The sequence below is a fragment of the Palaemon carinicauda genome, chromosome 38 (assembly GCF_036898095.1).
Source record: "Palaemon carinicauda isolate YSFRI2023 chromosome 38, ASM3689809v2, whole genome shotgun sequence".
Taxonomy (NCBI): domain Eukaryota; kingdom Metazoa; phylum Arthropoda; class Malacostraca; order Decapoda; family Palaemonidae; genus Palaemon; species Palaemon carinicauda.
In genome coordinates this window covers 18,769,412-18,781,911 of record NC_090762.1, presented here as the reverse complement: position 1 = coordinate 18,781,911, position 12,500 = coordinate 18,769,412, and the positions used below count along the sequence as shown (strand labels likewise).

At 34.1% G+C, this 12,500-nt stretch overlaps 1 long non-coding RNA gene across 1 annotated transcript in view; it reads left to right on the top strand.

Moving 5' to 3' along the window:
* LOC137630136 (uncharacterized) overlaps positions 1-12,500 on the top strand; it is a 549,598-nt gene that overhangs the window by 266,888 nt on the left and 270,210 nt on the right. The window contains exon 2 of the long non-coding RNA XR_011041669.1: positions 624-666. This is a non-coding gene — a long non-coding RNA (uncharacterized lncRNA). The remainder of the gene's footprint in view (positions 1-623; positions 667-12,500) is intronic.

Sequence of the window (12,500 nt, the reverse complement as noted above, 5' to 3'; positions counted from 1 at the left end):
GTCATTAGTGTGTTCCAATGGTTACTACAAAGGTATGTTTGTAGCCTATTTAGATCGAGGATTTGAATTACGAATGAAGAGAAGCTGCAACTGATAACGCTACCCTGCATCTGATCCCTACCCAAACTTCTGTCTCCCAAGAGGCCACATTCCGTAATTTTCTCTTTCTAAATGTTGCCTTCTGTTAACATTTAGGCTTTCAAGAAGCTGTGTTCCTATAAACGAGGAATTTTTCTTGGTCCTTTCGGATCTGGGTATTTTGAAGACTTTAGGTTGCCATACTAAGTCTTGGTATGATAGTCTACAATAGAATTACTGTTAGCTATTGGAAATGTTTTAATCTGAAAGGCATATTATTTCATATCCACTGCTGAGTATATTTGGATGTTTATAATAGACAACGATTCAGTTGTTAGTAATGATTTTAATTTTATTACTTTTTATATATATGCACATACAATATAAATTAGATATATACAGTATATATATATATATATATATATATATATATATATATATATATATATATATATATATATATATATATATATAATATATATATATATATATATATATATATATATATATATATATATATATATAAATTTTTCTTTTTTTTGCAGATTGAATCCCTATGGTTGAAAAGGTCGGGTGGACATCAGAAAGGTAAGTAATGAATGTCAAAAGTTCAATGGGACACACAAAATAAAAACCGCACATTATTTATCAGGGAATTTCTGTCCTGGTCTAACCTTTCCCTCGAAAGGGCAATTTCTTGACATAATAATGCAAATTCAGCGCACACACACACACACACACACACCTGGTTGTTGTTATCCAATTCATTATTCGTATTATAATTTGTGCAATATTTTCTCATTTGGTTACGACTCATTTTGGTAATTAAACCTCTATGCTTATTACGTTTTTATTTTATTTTTTATTTTTTAGCATCTCATTTATCTATTCCATTTTAAAGAGGTCAGTGCGATACTTCCCATTCAATTGTGTTGATTCTCGCCTTTTATTCTGCTAATGCATGATTTTGTTTCCCGTACCAATGTTCCTATTGCAACTAGAATTATCTCAAAGGAATAAGGAAGAAAGGAGAAAAGTTAAATGAACTGCATGGTCATCACTAAAGAGCTTGTTGAATAACATATAGCGTTATGATGATTGCAGACATTCTAATGATAAAAGCAAGTTTTCCTATATATCGTACTAATGTAACATCTTGTGTATCCAATTTTAGCTAAAAATTTAATTTAATTTGATTTAATTTTTGGGTCTTACTGTCAGTTATAGGTCAAATAGATAGCAAAATTATGTAATTTCTGTATGAATATTTATTATTATTATTATTATTATTATTATTATTATTATTATTATTATTATTAGTCAATAACCCCTGAAGATATAGCGGTAGATTTGTGAAACGGGTTTTCTAGTCATAATGAATGTAAGTAGTCCCAATCACACACCCTCCCTTCCCGTTCAGTCTGTACAGGTAATAAAAAAATAAAAAAAAGTCAAATGAATATCGTATTTGATTTACTACAAGCATTTATAACTACAAAACTTTCCTTTTAATGACTGACCTTCAGATATATTGCCAATCATTCCCGTAATTTTTCTAAATTGTAATGAATTGTTTTTATTATATTTTTACAACCTTAGTTAATTTTTCTCACACACATTTCAGATGAGTAAAGACCATTAATCTTCCCGTTTATGTTTTGGGTCTAAAACTTTTGGGAAAAAAATATCTTTACCTATTAAATAATGTTATCCAGCTGAAAAAGGCGACTAGGTGAATTAAACTTTTTGTCGTATTTTCTTGGTTTTGTCCATTGAAAAGGCCGATAAACTTGTAGGTGGGTTTTTTTTTTTTTTTTTTTTTTGAGTTTCGTTGCCACATCTTCCCATGTATTGAGTTTCTTTGGAATTAAGTCTGCTCACTGAGATGGGACATATAACACCTCAGCTAATCATTAGGAAGTTTCACTTGTTTCAATGGCCTATAGTATTTATGACAACCTACTGACATGTCAAATATAGTGAATTATTTAATTCCTGATTGTTTGTAGTTCTTAGTTTGATCCCTTAAATGATGATATTGTTGGAGGACATGTAGACTGAAGAGGTAACTTCACTAATTCTGCTTTTACATTTCATTCTAGATAATGAAGATCGTTGATGGTTATCCTTTGGCTTGAACTGCCATCCGTAGAATGTTGGACTACGAACGCTCAGTGCCAATTTTTTCATTTGATTTTCTTTTACCTATAATGGTTGGGGTGAGCTTTCCTTTTCAATTTGTTATTTAAGCCTTCGATCACACTTTACTACATATCGAGCTAGTAAATTTTTTGTTTTTTGAAGAGACCACATGATATGGATTCCGTTATTTCACTTTACATACAACAAAAATATAACCGAATTATATTACACATTTTCCGTAACGGCAAATTTTCATTTATAGGCATTGATGTAAATAAGAATAATGATATAATTGCTCCTCCCTGAAATCCCGGCTAAGCTGCATTCCCGGTATCATGGTATACCGGGTATCAACATTCCATCCCTTTTATGATGTTTTGGCGGCTAAAGGGTCGTTCATATTTAGAATTCAAATTTCTCTTCAGTGTATCTTATTCTGTTTGCAGTTGAAAAGTGTGTATACATGTATGAAATAAATTCGCATAGGCAAAGAGTAAAACTGAAGTTAATTTTCCACTTTTTGTTTTACTGTTTTGTAAACATAATTATTTTCAGTTTATATCTTGGTGTGTTTTCAAGACATTCATCATAGAAATTTATAGGAAGAATCAGTGTGAAATGATTTTTATAAGTTATTTCACTAAGTTCTCCCAATATTCCTTGTTCACGTAATATTACCCCCCCCCCCTCTCTCTCTCTCTCTCTCTCTCTCTCTCTCTCTCTCTCTCTCTCTCTCTCTCTCTCTCTCTCTCTCTCTGACAAATCCACACTATTTTTTTTGTGTGTGAAAGGGAAATGGGGAGGAAATTGGAAGTGATATATTTTCAGTTTCTTATTAATACGCTTCAAAGGAACCGTAGCAACCGAACCATAAAGCTATAGTTCAAGAAGTTTCATTCCTGTAGGAGGAGGAGGAGGAGGAGGAGGAGGAGGAGGAGGAGGAGGAGGAGGAGGAGGAGGAGGAGGCGGTGGTGGCGGCGTGTGCCATGGAGGTTACTCCTTGAAGGGTTCTTATCGCTGGAAAACAAAACGGGGTTAGTCTCGGGGCTGGAGGAGCAGGTCTGGTGTTTCTCACAGTTTCACTTGATTGACTTGGGTCGTTTCTCTGATGTCAGGGGAACTTTGGGGGAAAAAGTGCAAATGCTTGTTCGTATGTTCTTATTGTTTTCGAGGATTGAAGGCCCTTTGGCGCGAATGCAATCATGTTTGTAAGTTATTCTATTCCCATGAAATTTTTATTTAATTTTCTTATTCTTTTATAAATACAAGAATGTTTGTACAATTTATATATATCGTATTTTTCATACGCATGATATAAATTCATACATATTTGATAAATATTTTTATAGAATTTATTAACAAACGTATTTTTCGAAATAACAAATAACAAAAACCGCTTTTCTTTGTTTCTCAGGAACACACAAAAAAGAATATTAAATATTTAATGACAATTTAAAGAAAAGGGTTTTATTTATATTGTATTAAACGCCAAAAATTTTTAAGGTAGAATAAGGTAATTTGTTGAATTTACTGAATAGTTTATGTGAGTTAACGTTGTACATCTTAAAAATCTAAGAAAACTAATAAAAACCTATTTACAGGGAAATTGGTTCTTGTTTCTGGTGTCCTGGCAGTTTTAGAGGCTATTCCCTACTGTATATCTGTATCAGTGTTTCGTTGACTACCATTGTTATGTGAAAAGATGTTGATCCACAATGCTTTTTATGGCAGCAATTTTCTTTTGATCAAGATTACGAAATTGTAAAACGAATTATTGCGTGATTTCTGCCATATGCAAGCACAGATGCATTTATCTTGAACGCCTCCTTATACCCATTTTAAAAAAATATAAATATCAAACGAAGCTTTTATGAAAGCCATGTAAATTTGACCTAGATTGACAAATTCTGGATTAAAAAATAAAGGATAATTGCTGTCCCAGTTATGTCCCTTATGTTGCTATCATCAATAATCAAGATTAAAAGGTAGACAGTAGGTACTCTAACCACTTACAGGATATTATTAGCTCTCAAGGCCCTTCTCAACCTGCCTGACACCGGGGAAGCAAGATACTGGCTAATGAGGACTTAACAGGTTTCCCCTCTTGAAAGTCCATAATTAAAGGTGCTTGGCCAGCGAAAATATGTCAGACCTGAGCAGAAATTGTACAGTGATTCAATGGTAATCATTGGATGATATTTATCATCATCTTATTTTAGTATCTTCCCTGAGACGGGACATAGGACACCTCAGGTAATCAATAGGGAGTTTCACCTTCGTTTCAATAAGCTATAGTATTTATGACAACCTGCTGACATGTCAAATATTGTGAATTATTTAATTCTATATTCTTTGTAGTTCTTAGTCAGATTAATTAAATGATGATATTGTTGGAGGACTAGTAGAGTGATGAGGTTCCTTCACTAGTTCTAGTGTTCAATTTCATTTTAAGTAATGAAGATGCTTTATGGTTGTCCTTTGGCGTAAATTGCCATCCGTAAAATGTTGGACTTCGAACGACCACTGCCAATTTTTTCATTTGATTTTTTTTTCCTGTAACTAATTTATAATGGTTGGGGTAAGCTTTCCTTTCCAATTTATTTTCTATGCCTTAGCTCACACTTTACTACATATCGAGCGAGTAAAATTTTTGCTTTGAAGAGACCACATGATATGGATTCCGTTATTTCACTTTATATACAACAAAAATAAAAACGAATTATATTACACATTTTCCGTTCCGGCAAATTTTCAATTATTAGCATTGATGTAAATAAGAATACTGATATAATTGCTCCTCCTTGAAATCCCGGCTAAGCTGCATCCCCGGTGTCATGGTATACCGGGTATCAACATTCCATCCCTTTTATGATGTTTTGAGGGCTTAAGGGTCGTTCATATTTAGAATTCAAATTTCTCTTCGGTGTATCTTATTCTGTTTGCAGTTGAAAAGTGTGTATACATGTATGAAATGAATTCGCATAGGTAAAGAGTCAAACTGAAGTTAATATTTCACCTTTTGTTTTACTGTTTTGTAAACATAATTATTTTCAGTTTTTATCTTGGCTTGTTTTCAAGACATTCGTCATAGAAATGTATAGGAAGAATCAGTGTGAAATGATTTTTATAAGTTATTTCACTAAGTTCTCTCAATATTCTTTGTTTACGTAATATCACCTCTCTCTCTCTCTCTCTCTCTCTCTCTCTCTCTCTCTCTCTCTCTCTCTCTCTCTCTGACAAATCCACACTATTTTTTTTGTGTGAAAAGGAAATGGGGAGGAAATTGGAAGTGATATATTTTCAGTTTCTTATTAATACGCTTCAAAGGAACCGTAGCAACCGAACCATAAAGCTATAGTTCAAGAAGTTTCATTCCTGTAGGAGGAGGAGGAGGAGGAGGAGGAGGAGGCGGTGGTGGCGGCGTGTGGCATGAAGGTTACTCCTTGAAGGGTTCTTATCGCTGGACAACAAAACGGGGTTAGTCTCGGGGCTGGTGGAGCAGGTCTGGTGTCTCTCACAGTTCCACTTGATTGACTTGGGTCGCTTCTCTGATGTCAGGGGAACTTTGGGGGAAAAAGTGCAAATGCTTGTTCGTATGTTCTTATTGTTTTCCAGGATTGAAGGCCCTTTGGCGCGAATGCAATCATGTTTGTAAGTTATTCTATTCCCATGAAATTTTTATTAAAATTTTTTATTGTCCTTTATGAATAAAAAGAAATGTACATTTTATTTATATTGTATTTTTTCATGCGCTTGATACAAATTCGTGCATATTTGATAAATATTTTTATAGAATTTATTAAGAAACGTATTTTTCGAAATAACAAAAACCGAATTTTCTTTGTTTCTCAGGAACACACAGAAAGAATATTAAATATTTAATGACAATTTAAAGAAAAGGGTTTTCTTTATATGGTATTAAACGCCAATTTTTTTTAGGTAGAATAAGGTGATTTGTTGAATTAACTGACTAGTTTATGTGAGTTAACGTTGTACATCTTAAAAATCTAAGAAAACTAATAAAAACCTATTTACAGGGAAATACCTTCTCTTGGTTCTTGTTTCTCGTGTCCTGGCAGTTTTAGAGGCTATTCCGTACTGTATATCTGTGTCAGTGTTTCGTTGACTACCATTGTTATGTGAAAAGATGTTGATCCACATTGCTTTTTATGGCAGCAATTTTCTTTTGATCAAGATTACGAAATTGTAAAACTAATTATTGCGTGATTTCTTCCATATGCAAGCACAGATGCATTATCTTGAACGCCTACTTATACCCATTTTTAAAACAATATAAATATCAAACGAAGCTTTTATGATAGCCATGTAAAATTGACCTAGATTGACAAATTCTGAATTAAAAAATAAAGGATAATTGCTGTCCCAGTTATGTCCCTTATGTTGCTATCATCAATAATCAAGATTAAAAGGTAGACAGTAGGTACTCTAACCACTTACAGGATATTATTAGCTCTCAAGGCCCTTCTCAACCTGCGTGACACCGGGGAAGCAAGATACTGGCTAATGAGGACTTAACAGGTTTCCCCTCTTGAAAGTCCATAATTAAAGGTGCTTGGCCAGCGAAAATATGTCAGACCTGAGCAGAAATTGTACAGTGAATCAATGGTAATCATTGGATGATATTTATCATCATCTTATTTTAGTATCTTCCCTGAGACGGGACCTAGGACACCTCAGGTAATCAATAGGGAGTTTCACCTTCGTTTCAATGAGCTATAGTATTTATGACAACCTGCTGACATGTCAAATATTGTGAATTATTTAATTCTATATTCTTTGTAGTTCTTAGTCAGATTAATTAAATGATGATATTGTTGGAGGACTAGTAGAGTGATGAGGTTCCTTCACTAGTTCTAGTGTTCAATTTCATTTTAAGTAATGAAGATGCTTTATGGTTGTCCTTTGGCGTAAATTGCCATCCGTAAAATGTTGGACTTCGAACGACCACTGCCAATTTTTTCATTTGATTTTTTTTTCCTGTAACTAATTTATAATGGTTGGGGTAAGCTTTCCTTTCCAATTTATTTTCTGTGCCTTAGCTCACACTTTACTACATATCGAGCGAGTAAAGTTTTTGTTTTGAAGAGACCACATGATATGGATTCCGTTATTTCACTTTATATACAACAAAAATATAAACGAATTATATTACACATTTTCCGTTCCGGCAAATTTTCAATTACAGGCATTGATGTAAATTAGAATAATGATATAATGGCTCTTCCCTGAAATCCCGGCTAAGCTGCAACCCCGGTGTCATGGTATACCGGGTATCAACATTCCATCCCTTTTATGATGTTTTGGCGGCTAAAGGGTCGTTCATATTTAGAATTCAAATTTCTCTTCAGTGTATCTTATTCTGTTTGCAGTTGAAAAGTGTGTAGACATGTATGAAATAAATTCGCATTGGTAAAGAGTCAAACTGAAGTTAATATTTCACCTTTTGTTTTACTGTTTTGTAAACATAATTATTTTCAGTTTTTATCTTGGCGTGTTTTCAAGACATTCATCATAGAAAGTTTATGGAGAATTTATAGGAAGAATCAGTGTGAAATGGTTTTTATAAGTTATTTCACTAAGTTCTCTCAATATTCTTTGTTTACGTAATATCACCCCCCCCCCTCTCTCTCTCTCTCTCTCTCTCTCTCTCTCTCTCTCTCTCTCTCTCTCTCTCTGACAAATCCACACTATTTTTTTTTGTGTGAAAGGGAAATGGGGAGGAAATTGGAAGTGATATATTTTCAGTTTCTTATTAATACGCCTCAAAGGAACCGTAGCAACCGAACCATAAAGCTATAGTTCAAGAAGTTTCATTTCTATAGGAGGAAATCGGTTGAGGAGGAGGAGAAGGAGGAGTGTGCCATGGAGGTTACTCCTTGAAGGGTTCTTATCGCTGGAAAACAAAACGGGGTTAGTCTCGGGGCTGGTGGAGCAGGTCTGGTGTTTCTCACAGTTCCACTTGATTGACTTGGGTCGTTTCTCTGATGTCAGGGGAACTTTGGGGTGAAAAAGTGCAAATGCTTGTTCGTATGTTCTTATTGTTTTCGAGGATTGAAGGCCCTTTGGCGCGAATGCAATCATTTTTGTAAGTTATTCTATTCCCATGAAATTTTTATTAAATTTTTTTTATTCTATTATAAATTCAAAAATGTTTGTACAACATATATATATATATAATATATATATATATATATATATATATATATATATATATATATATATATATATATATATATATATATATATATATATCATATTTTTCATACTCTTGATACAAATTCATGTATATTTGATAAATATATTTATAGAGTTTATTAACAAAATTATTTTTCGAAATAAAAAAAAAAATCCGCAATTTCATTGTTTTTCAGGAACACACATAAACCAATATTTAATGACTATAAAGAATAGATTTTTATCTATATTGTATTTAACACCATGATTTAGAACATATTTACAAGTTACTCTTAAGGTAGAAAAGGCAATTTGTTGAATTAAGTAAATAGTTTATGTGAGTTCACGTTATACTTTATTATTATTATTATTATTATTATTATTATTATTATTATTATTATTATTTTTATTATCATCATCATCATCATATTACTAGCTAAGCTACAACCCTAGTTGGAAAATCTAGATGCTTTAAGCCCAAGGGCTCCAACAGGGAAAAATAGCCCAATGATGAAAGGAAATAAGGAAATAAATAAACAATATAAGAAGTAATGAACAATTAGCACCGAAGAAGCAAGATAGTGGCTAATGAGGACTCAACAGGTTGACCTATACAGCCTTCCCCTTCTTGAAAATCCATAATTAAAGGGGTTTGACTAGTGAAAATATATCAAAACGGAGCAGAAATTGAATAATGAAACAACTTATGGGAAATCTACAGATGATATTTGTTACCATCTTATATTAGTATCTTCTAAAAGATTTTATTAGATTGTTTTTCTTTTGGAAGTTTTCATTTTAGTTGTGCGACGCCTAAATTACTCGCTATTTCTTTGAATCTGCATAAGTAGCTTGATAGCTTGAACCATGACAAAGCTTGCTTTATTCAGCTGTTGGGCCATGTTAGTCTTCGCCATGACTGTGAGATATGGCAACCTCATCTCGTGGAACATAAATATCGGTGAACCATCCTTAATGGCATTTTATATCAACCCTTATTACTCCCGATGTGGAATACTGCAAGCACGACGCTATGTGCCGCCGAAGAAATTCCGTTTATTTCCCTGGCTGCCGATAAAGGCAGAGATCTTACTTCGGGAATCCTCTTTTGAAAGGAAAAAAAAAAAAGTAAGAAAATCTTCCCGTTACCGATGAAGGAAACCGTTGAAGACTTTACGACGGTGTTATTGATATCTGCATCAGCAGCAAATGATCAAGATAACGTCGCTAATAGCGGCGTAACGAGAGCGATATTGGCGTTATTCCTCTTTTGCTAAGGACGTCCCTCGCCATTGTTGCTAATGCAGCGGCCTAATGTATAGGGAGACTACGAAGGGAGAGCAGGGAGAGGAACAGGAGGAAAGGATGTGGAAGAATATGAGGGGAGGAGGAGGAGGAGGAGGAAAATGATGGCAGATAGAGGAAGGGGGAAGACAAGTAAGTGGATAAAAGAGACGTGGTGGCATAACAAGAAATGAAATGATGTCATAGGAAGAAAGAAGGTCTGAATTGAAAAGAGAATCTGGAGAAATGATAGGATATTTAAGAGAGGGAATGGAAATAAAAAAAAAAAGAATTGGAGATGGAATTAAAATGATAGTTGAATATCAGAGAGTAGAAAGGCATTATTACGGAAAAGGAAGCAGGAGAGGTAAGAATATAACAAATAAATAGAGGAGATTTAAAGTAATATAGCGAAAAGTGGTAATACAATATGTATAGTGGGGATATGCATGTGATGACATATGATAGGCGACAGACGGATGTACATAATGTCACGGGGATGCTTTGGGACGTGGCAAGCTGGATACACACTAAAATGAATGAATAAATAATGGAAGCTTGATGGTAAGCAAGACCGATAAGAGAGAGGGCGCTCAGATATTGAAGGAGAGTGAAGATAGAATAAATTAGGCTCATTGCTACACAGCCTTCCTCAGCCTACAAGGTTTCATCATCTCATAATGTTGATTTATGTTCAACGTGATGAAACCTTATTGTTATGGAAATTATATCCCGCTGCCAAACTATGAGAGATGAATTTATAGAACCGTTTCTTAAAGGACGCCTTTTATTCAATTTCCGTCCTCCAGTTTTTTTTTTTTCTGTACTGCTCTGTGTTAGTTTTTCTAACGCTGAGTTTTTGTTCCTTCTTTATCAAGATGGATGGTTATATGGTAGGAGTATTTCAGTAGCATAGTCATTTTCTCTAGTGGAAGATACGAGAATATTTTCATAAATATCAACAAGAATATTGTTAGAATCTGACGTCATTCAGAAATTTTCCATATGAAGTATCTGTCTATATATATTTTATCTGGTACATTTGTAGAGGAACATATATAGACGAGCTCTATATAACTAATGAGGTGTAAACAAGAAGCGGTATTCAGTTTTCTTGCTAATGTATCAAAATCTTAATGAAAAATCATTTGCACATTACTGTAACGGATTTTATCAATTTAAAGGCGTGTTGACTGGTGCAATACTGAAAGTTACACACGCGGTGAACCATATTCCTTTCACGCAAACACGTAAGATAAAATTACTTTTTGTTGCCATAGTAATGCATACACTATGTTTCTAAGAGCAGTGATCTCCCTATTTTATGACGGGCAACTTCTTTTTGTGGATAAAATGAAAACAATATGTATGTGAAAACGCCTTTAAAAATGAGATATCAAATGTTTTAGAAGTTGAGGAATTAGATTTTCAAATAACAACGATATTTGTGAGGTTTAGAACAGTCATATGCAAACAAAGTGTTGTCCCAAAGACAAGGATCGTTACTCTTGTTTAGGAAGGAGAAGAAGAAAGCTACATACTTGGGAACGGTCGACCGCAAATTGCGTGAAGAAACAATTCCAAGATACTGGCATCTCATGATTCTCATATATCCCAACTTTCTGGCTAAGAAGATCTTAATATAAATCTCATCACCATTGATATTGTAGTGAAAATGATATGGCCTTATGACATAGTTGAAACATTTATATTTTTATTAAAGAAGTAGGACTTTTAATACTGACCCGTTTGTTTTTATGGTTTTAAGTTAAATTGAATTTTTCCGCGCCAATTCCCTTTGATGTCAAGGTGACAGGAAACTCAAAGTCAATCAATCAGTCAATCAATCACTGTTTGAATATGCAAAAGTGTAAAGGACGTTTCTAATATCATGTTGAAGTGCCGAAAGGAGCTACTCAAGAATGTATTACATTTTGCCAGCGTGCATGCGCGCGCGCGCGTGCGTATTTGTGTCTGTGTGTGAGAGATTCCCGATAAAACGCGAGGGTTCACTTCGTATCCAGAAATCTGAGAGGAATTGTCCTCTTCTCTCGCCCCATCTTTATATTGGCCGCGTCTCTGCCAATGGCGCCTTATATTGGAAGTCGTAACAAGAGAACCTCTGTTATGGCGGAAAGGTCGAGGTGCTGGAAAGACTATAGAAACGTTTTTTTCAGAGATAGATTAAAATCATGACAGAGGCGAGGTTTCGATAATGTATATGACTAACATGAGGGTCAGGATGGTGTTGCTATCGGTAGTTACTTTGAGGTTTCGACAAAGTGTATGATTCACATGAGGTTGAGGATGGCATTGTTATATGTTGTTGTTTTGAGGTTTCGAACAATGTAAGAAGATTAACAAAGGATCGGGATAGCTTTTGCTATTGTTTTCCTCTCCTTCAGTACTGATATTGTTTTCCTTTACTTCAGTACTGGTATTGCAATTGCTTTGATCTGACCAGGAACTGCTTTTGCTACAGCGAGGGCAGCTGTTAATGCCAGGTAGTAGGAGATAGGAATGGAAATTATGGAATTAAGAATAATTATACGAACAAGACTGCCAAGTCGAAAAAGCTAGCTTTTTTTCCCCCCAAAGATGTAGTAGCAACAGATGGACTGCCTAAGGACAGTAATGATAAAGTTTTGGTGCAAATACTTATCTCTTAGCTGTTTTTTTTTTCATTAATATTGTATTTGAAGAATTCGAAGGTTACACTATAATAGGGAATAAATTTTTAATGAAATTAAGGTATGAATAATATGAAGGCTACTTTAGAATTAATTTTGTGTTATTTCGAT